Here is a 7,938-nt window from a genome sequence, read left to right on the forward strand (position 1 = left end):
CATACTGTTATAGTGACCTCCTACTCAATATTGAGGTACACTTAACACCAGGTTAGGTTAGGTAACCTAACCAGGTACAGCAGAATGATAATTTACTCTCTACTTTTTTAGTATTAAAGTGAATAGACCTATTATTAAATAGGTAAAAATATTATTCTGGGTTGTACGTAGGTAGGCTTTTTATGAAGCTTTTATTTGGCAGCAAATTATAAGCGTTTTAAAATTTAAAATTATAAAATGAACTTTTGTACATTAAACAAAATATTAATTTATGTACATAATAATATGTTTATATCTCTATCATTTCTTGTAAATTAATATGTAATACGAGAAGATAATATTCAGACATAACAGAAAAAAATACAAGATAAGAGGCAGATAACACAATCATGATTCATGAATAACAGAATAACTATATAAATACTAATAATTGGGTACAAAGGACTGTGTTTGTAAAGCAATTTTTGTGATTTATATTGCTATTAAAGATTAATATTATATTTAATGAAGTTGTATAACATAGGAGCACAGAATAAACATAAAACATCGAAAGATGGACCGAAATATTCAAATTCATCAGACTCTCTAGTTTTACTTCCTATCAGGATATTATTATTTTTTTCTACCATTAATTAATTTATGATACCATTACTTAAATAACAATCTAAGCGGTATATTTTATATTTTTCGTTATGAATCATAATAGCGAGTATTTTATTATTATCATAATTGTATATAACATTCTATTCCAGTGTTCCCAACCCATGGGTCGCGACCAAACGTCCTAACACGGGAATATCTCGAGTGCAGCCGTAACACGTTTGGGTACAGTAGACCCTAAATGCAACACGTTTAGGTACAAATGAATACACCGTCCGGGTACACCACATCTCAAGAAAAATAACACGTTTGGGACATTTGGGTACATATAATTCTATATTTATACATTTTAGTGTTTAAATTGTTTATGTTGAAACTTTGTCTTAAGCTTAAATGGTCTATGCCCATTCAAATCTACAACTATAATAATTTATTGGTGTTTAATTTTTACAGCTATGATTGTGAAGCACTAGAAATGGTGAGGAAATTGCATTTGATTTTAACTTCGATAATATTTGGGTACCTCTAAATGAATTGGGTCGCAGGGCGCATGTAAACTCCGCCAGTGAAGAAAATCAAGTAGTAATATAAAATTAATATGATATATTATTAAAAAAAATTATAATATCATATATCGTTCACATTCAATATTTAAAACAGTAAAAAAAATCACAATAAATAATCGTTATATATACCTAATAATCCAAAATACATAGTTATGTCATGTATGTAAACCAAAATAATGTGAAACAATTTGTAAATATTCTAAGTCGTATATTACTCCATTAGTGTACCTATTTATAGTATTCTGTAACACTGTGATTTTTTTTTTTAATTTCGAATTTTTTAGATTTGGCAATGTTTACATATATCCATTTCAGGTAAGAAAAAAAAACTGGCAGAGTTTACATTAGACCTTTTGTCTTAATCGGTATTCTGGGGGAGTTTACAATTGCCTGGAACGCACTAGGGCTAAGTAAAAAATATGATCTTTTTTTCTTGGGACGCACTCGGAACATTAAAAAAAGGTAATTTCAAGATACACTCAAGAAACTACCCAACATTGAGTCGCTAAATATTTTTAATAGGTTGTGACTCGTAGTGTTTGTAATCTAATTGTGCAACTATGTTTATAATAATTACGGCTGTAAATTGTATGTACTAAAAAACATTAAAAAATGCATTTAAAATATCAAAATGCAATAAAATGCAAAAAATGCAATTAAAATTCCAAACATTATAATATAAAATATACCTAAAATGATTTTTAATTACGTTTTTGTAATTATATTTATATTAATATATTATATGCATAAAAATGTATTTATTTAATAAAAAAATTGATTTATCATTTCGAATTTTAATTTTGAAGTTAATTGATTCTTTAATAAATTGAGTAAAAAAATATATTTTGGTTTGACATATCAGTATTATATAAAATTTAATATAAAATATCCAATAAAATAAACTCAAACTCACCCTCAAAGTTGAAAATCAAAGCATTTTTACTTATTGTGTTTACAGACAAAAAAACACACGTATCATTGTAAAATCAATTCATTTGTCGCTCTATTCAGAATATAAAATAATGGTCTATAATTGAAGTGATTCAAACTTTATTATCAGATGAAAAAAAATATCTGCCATTTGTAAAATTGTAATAATATCTAAATTTACGGATTATGTATTTTATGATTTATTTGTTTGACAATTTCAGGTTATGCACCACTTGTTCCATTTCTGTTGACGATGGCTAAACAACGTGGCTATTCGTCATTTATTGTTGGTTTAATTTTCGCTGTAATGCCGATTCCGGGGTTGTTAGATAAATTGACTTTTAGGACGATTACGGATAAATTTAACTGTCGACGGATGGTATTTGTTTTAAGCGTATTCATAACGTCATTATTGGTGTTTGTAATGTTGTTGATACCTAATACAAATACCAAGGAAGAAATGGGTGATTCGGATGCGATTAGGTCACCGTTGTCTTGGTTATTTTGGATTATAATTACTTTATTCTCAGCGACAACTATGGTGAAGAATGTTTTGGAAGATACAATTTGTATGGAACTATTAGGTAAACGAATTTGTTTGTACAGATAATCATTATTATTAGGTATTATATTTAACATAACACGTTACCATATAATTATTACTAATTAAGTATTGTATAAAAGCGCGCTGATGTGTTATAAGATCCATATTCTATATTTCGGTATTTAATTACAAGAGAACAGAATCTGTATAAATATGAAAACAAAATATTCAAAGTACATTGTTTAAAAAAAATGTAAAATGTTATTATCAAATCGTTTTTGGAACCTATAATACTTACAAATGAACTTTTGATAATAAAATATAGTCTATAACAAATTAAAGTCTTAGAACGATTTCTATTTATTTTTGTAAGAATTTACGTACAGAGCTGTGATAAATTTCAAAATATTATTAATTTTAATAATAATAATAAATATATAAAAAATGCTCAAGATTATATGACCTAATTTGGCCAAATGAATTATAGCTTTATAATAATTATTTTTATAAAATAATATTATGAAAACTGTTATTATTTAAAATTATTTACATTCATATTTTTTTTTTATAATTATTTATTTGATAGATATAAATCTCAATATGGTTCTGTAAGCTATAAATGATATGTTTAAAATAATAAACAAAATATATTTAACTAAAATTTAATGATAGATGATAAATATATATCATACATTATGGACAGCCTTTTATCAATTAATGAACAAAAATAATAATAACGTAATACAAGAATAAGACATGGTATAACAATAATTAAAACCGTAAGGATTGCATTTATATGGTTAAGATAATAAGGTATCTTATGGTTTTCATAAATAAACAACTAAATACCTTTTTTTTGGTTTTAAATGTAAACCATATTATGTCCACATATTATTACACAAAACTTGAAAAAAAAACATTTTTTTTTTTTTTTTTATTGATTTCTGGACCATATAATATACTATTGCTTAATTGATTATTGAATTTAAATGTCTGTCTTGTGTATAGATTTTTATCTCATACATCATCAATATTTAATCATGTACTATTACTATTATTGAAAAATCATATCTGAATATTTTTATGTTTTTCGTACGTTTAATAACGTTGGTGAAATAATATTATTAATATACAATATTTTTATAAGATGATTGAGTTTTATGTAATCTATTATAGATCTTTAAAAACATGTAGTCTAATAATATAGGCCGGAATGGGTGACTCAATATTACTAGGAGGCCAATTTTTCGAGAGTGAAAATCTAGTGAGCCAACATAGAAAGCAAAAATAAAAGTCAATACAATTTACATTTGGCATTTATAGTTCAATGCTAACAAGAATTCATATCTACGTTTAACAATAAGCATCTTTTTGTTTTTATAAATATTATAAATTTATGATAAAATAAAATGCAGAAAAATTCTAACATTTTATATTTTTATAAAGTTATTTTAAATATGGCATGGGCAACCGGGCCAGTTAAAAATGTTACGCGGGCCTCCAGTTTCCCATCTCTGATATAGACTATAATGTATGATAACATTGATAACTGGTATAATTAATTGATTTGGAACTAATTATTTTAACACGACCATTATAATATTTGTTTTTAAAGTAGATAAGTATGTCGTAACAAAAAAGCTAAAATGAAAAAAAAAATGTAATTATAATTTCATGTCTAGAAAATCCTATTATAAATATTTGTTTATTTGTTTGCAAGATAATTAATTTTATAAATTATAAAAAAAAATATTGATTTGGTCAAAAAGTGTTTTAACGTAAATAGTTCTCTTTTTTATTTTGTTTTTCCCCATGCTTAAAAAAATTACTAAGCACTAAAATTAGATCAGCATTATTATATTACCAAAAACATCAAAGAAAGGTTTAATGTTAATTATTGAAAACACATAATGAATTATTCATATTATTATTTTTATTATTCTGTTCAGAATCTAATTTTGTGTAACCTTATGTTTTGTTTTAAGGTGAAAACAAATATAAATATGGAGAACAGAGATTGTGGGGATCTATTGGTTATAGTTTATTAGCCATTGTTTCTGGTATATGTATAGAGTGGTATAGCGAAGAACAAGACTTCAAAAATTATACACCATGTTTTGTAATTTCATTGATATGTTTCATTTTGGATATAATTGTGGTGTCAACAATCAAGGCAAATTTTTCGAATTAAATAATGTTTTAACAAATTATTTATCACGTACTAATAATTATACATAGTTCATATGGAACTTTTTATTCTGGTAAGTTACAACATTAGTACTCAATCTATTTATTCGTAATTATGTTAATAATAGTGATTAATAAATTCGTATAGAATATTAGATCATTATGTAAGTGGTATTTGGATTGTAGACTGTAGTTCTAAATCATTGATTGAGAATATTGAGACGTATCTATTCCCTTCAAATTACATCTCGAATACTAAGACACATATATTAAAATTATACACGCAAACTTCAGTAGCCTATCAAAATCTAGGTTCAATAGTATATTAAATAATATATTTGAGTATATAATTTATAATTATTTAACTTTTAATCGATATATTATTTAATTGTATCATGTTTGAATTGTTGATATTATCACTTTTACATACGTATAATTAATAGGTACTTGGAAGACTTGTCAAATTTTTATCATCCCGAAACAAAATTTTGGATTAAGACACTTCAAGGACTAGCTATACTCCTCAAATGTTTCGGTGGCGAAGTGCCATCATTCTTTCTATTGGGTAGGGTAATCTAAGTAAACCGCATAAATTATATAATCATTTTAAAAACTATTTTGAAACCAATAAATGTATGTTTTTTCTTTTTAGGTTTTATACTAAAACGCGTAAGTCACATGAACGTATTTTCCATAGTATTTTTTGTGTATGCGTTAATGTTTTTCCTATTTTTAATTATCAAAAACCCTGTTTACATCTTACCAGTTGAGATACTTAATGGCGTAACGTTTGCACTGTTTTACTCTGGAGACATTTCGTATGCAAATCTTTCAACTCCTGCCGGCGCCGAAGGAACGTTTCAAGGAGTTATCGGAACAGCTTTAACAGGATTAGGTTTGTTATTTAACATTTCCTACAAATATTCTGACCAATTTATCTATTATTTCATATTTTTACGACTATTAGGTTTGTCTTGAAAATTGTTTTGTTTTAGGAACGCCTATTGGAAACTTAATTGGCGGCTATATGTTCAAAATTGTCGTTTCCATTCAAAATATTGAGTGTGCTTGCGCTAATTACGTGCATCATACAAATTATTGTAAATCAAATAATAAATCGTTTTTCGAAAAATATAAATATTAATACAACTTCTTAAAGAGGTGAATTAAAAGTTGATACTAGTTTTATAACGTTATAGCTTATTAATATTGTAAGTTTAGTGTTTACTGAAATATTTTAATTACCCGAATCACATGTCTATACATATTTTTATTTTTTATGCAGCAGTGGAATATTATACTATAGTATAATCATGATTTATATTTATATACTGTATTAGATTGTATGAGAAAAAAAATTTAAAAAATGTTATTTTAATATACGGAACAACCAATTTTTATTTATACGCAATATTGTTAATACTGAAATTACTTTGACTTATATTATTTGTTATACATTAGATGAGTGATGTAAAATTTAAATATTTTTATAGTACAATAAAATAAATTACTCCACAACGATGAGGTACATAATGATTATAATAAATACATTTTGTAGTGTTTGCTAGATATTAACACATTGTATCTTACCATATTTGATTCTAAATAGTGGTGTCATACAGTTATATAATAATAGAGCTATTATTGAATTCAGTCTTGTAAAGTATTTGAATACATGTATTTAAATACTTTTATAGTCTTATAAAACAGTAGAACCTCTCTAATCTGTCACTTTCGGGACTGGTGGTGTGGTCAGAACGTGAAAAAGGTTGGATTATCAGAATATACATAACCCTGATAAGGGAAATATTAAACTAGCAATTAATTTTATATAATATCTACGATAAATTGAAAAATCCAAATGTATTCATATCGATAATACTATGGTCGGATCAACCGTAGTGGTGGATTAGTCGAGGGCAAACGAGAGGGGTTCTACTGTATTTAGAATAATTTTTAAATACTTTTTAATGTAAGTATTTGGAAAGTATTTTAAATACTGTCTAGGACGTATTTGTACTTGAAAATCAAATACTTTTGATAAACTATAATTATTCGTCAGTCGTCACGTATTATTATTATTTTTTTTTTTAAATTATTATACTATTTGTTTATTTTATTTATATTTTTCATTCATAAATGTTGAGAACCCTTGTCCCCTATTACTGATCTCTCATTCATTCGTGAATGTTTTTTTTTTTTTTAATTGCTTTTTATATTCTCTTATTTATATTTCATTAATAACCTACTACCTAATATTAAAAAATTGCTATAATATAACAAGTTTTATTTATTTTCATTTTTTAGTACACAATTAATTAATGGGTACAAAAAGTTATAATAATACCTAGTTGAATGTAACATGACAATTTTAAATTAGTTATTACAACATTAACTTGGAAAGCTAACTAGAAGAAAAGTAAAAATAAAAAGTATTTGAAAAGTATATAAATACATGGCAATTATTTGTATTTGTTTAATACTTTTTCTTAAAACTATTTGAAATGTATTTTAAATACTTTCTGAATGGATGTACTTGTATCTGTATTTAAATACAATTTTAAAAGTATCTTTTACAAGACTGCTATTGACAAATGATAATTTATAAAATTGAACATTTTTATTTATGAAAATTCAATATAATGTTATTAATATTAATGCTTAAATTGCTATTGAAAAAATTAAAAAAAAATTAGAATGTTATCTTTATGTAATTTATAGATCTTCAAATAATAATATTGAATCTTTTGTTGATGAATTAGAATATCTTATTTTAATTAAGATCAGATCATTCAAAACTATAAATTTAAAGAACATATATAAACTTTAATCTGTTATACGATAATGCAATCAAAAATAAATACCTTATACTAATGCCAATTTAAAAATGTATATTTAATTTATAATAGTGTAAGAATTACTGGGCTTCCACACGAGTTCTTTCGGTAGGGCCTAATAGATTCATCGTAGACAACTTATATTAAATAAAATATAATATTTAGTAAGTCCAAATAGCTCAAGTTATTAATCCATAATCTACTTTCAATCATTTTTAAAATGTTTATGAGCGCTAGCTGTGTTTAAATTATAAATGTGAATAACACAAAATGT

General features: G+C 24.9%; 1 pseudogene; it reads left to right on the top strand.

The window, feature by feature from the left end:
* The first annotated feature begins 1,585 nt into the window (after positions 1-1,585).
* Positions 1,586-6,111, top strand: LOC113554349 (annotated as a pseudogene).
* Positions 6,112-7,938: the final 1,827 nt, after the last annotated feature.

The sequence above is a fragment of the Rhopalosiphum maidis genome, chromosome 1 (genome assembly GCF_003676215.2).
Source record: "Rhopalosiphum maidis isolate BTI-1 chromosome 1, ASM367621v3, whole genome shotgun sequence".
NCBI classification, from domain to species: Eukaryota; Metazoa; Arthropoda; class Insecta; order Hemiptera; family Aphididae; genus Rhopalosiphum; species Rhopalosiphum maidis.